This window comes from Sinocyclocheilus rhinocerous, unplaced genomic scaffold (assembly GCF_001515625.1).
Source record: "Sinocyclocheilus rhinocerous isolate Xijiao unplaced genomic scaffold, SAMN03320098_v1.1 scaffold2126, whole genome shotgun sequence".
Lineage (NCBI taxonomy): Eukaryota > Metazoa > Chordata > Actinopteri > Cypriniformes > Cyprinidae > Sinocyclocheilus > Sinocyclocheilus rhinocerous.
Window position 1 is genome coordinate 360,617 of NW_015639773.1, and position 1,315 is coordinate 361,931.

The window sequence follows — 1,315 nt, forward strand, 5'->3', positions numbered from 1 at the left end:
GTTGCTGAATGTCAAAACTGTAATTTATAAAGGCATATCTTGCTTTAAGGTCAACATCTTTTTGCAATCCATTTGCATCTTACAAAGACAAATGCTTGTTTTTGGAATAACATGCACTAATACATGCAGATAACCAGGAACATGCATTTAAATGAGTAATTATGATCCATTTTGATTTTATGTTGACTATTGAGTGAGATCGGTGATATTGGAATAATTTGCTCAGGTTGGCCATTTCAAAACATGCACTAAATTTTAGTTAATTTTAGTAGTTTAAATGAAAAAACAAAAAACACAAGGATCCTGCAAAGATTTGTAACCTACTAATGACCAAATATGTTTGTCCCTCAACAGTTGTATAACACATTTCCTGCTCTGATGTCCTTGCTGCCAGGAAAGCACCAGACTACATTTGCCAACCTTTCCAAGCTTAAGCTCTTTTTTAAGGAGGAAATCAGGAAGCACAAAGAGGACAGAAACCCATCTAGTCCTAAAGACTACATTGACTGTTATCTGGATGAAATTGAGAAGGTAACTGATTTTAGCACATCCAGGCTTTTCTTGTTTGTTTTTTTTCACATTAACTAGCTGGTAATTCAAGCATTTCAAATGAAGTCAAGTGAATGCAAAGCAATCATTCGTGCCCGAAACATGCCCCACATTTTTACTTTCCATTTACCTCTTTGCAGGTTCGCTCTACTGTAGCCATCTTTGTGTTTAACCCTTCTTTCTGTCCATGGTTGTATCCTCTTCCTCGTCTTTCCATTGTTCCCAGTGTAAGGACAGTGAGGCGGAATTCACAGAGGAAAATCTGATACACTGTGTGTTGGATCTGTTTGGAGCAGGAACAGAAAGCACTGCTAAATCACTCAGCTGGGCTTTACTCTACATGGCCAAGTATCCAGAAGTGCAAGGTGGGCTGCTCCACTCCTATTACAGTCTACTTGTAAGGCAAATGTGTATATGCATGTCCACCTACTCTGCACATTCACTTTACGTAGAGAAAGTCCATTCTGAGATCGATCAGGTGATTGGACAGACACGTCAGCCGTTAATGGAAGACAGGGCACATCTGCCGTACTCCTACGCTGTGATGCATGAGATTCAGAGGTTCGCAAATGTTCTTGCTTTCATTCCGCCGAGAGTTGCCAGCAAAGACACCACAGTAGCAGGGATGTCTCATACCAAAGGTAAGTCGTGAAATAATGTTTGCAGCATTTAGGTCATATTTCTACGAGAAATCAAAAGGAAAAAAATAAATGTGTGTGTGTGTGTGTGTGTGTGTATATATATATATATATATATATTAGGGGTG

At 39.1% G+C, this 1,315-nt stretch overlaps 1 pseudogene; it reads left to right on the forward strand.

Moving 5' to 3' along the window:
- The window catches only part of LOC107751845 (cytochrome P450 2J6-like), a 19,042-nt pseudogene that overhangs the window by 8,789 nt on the left and 8,938 nt on the right, over positions 1-1,315 (forward strand).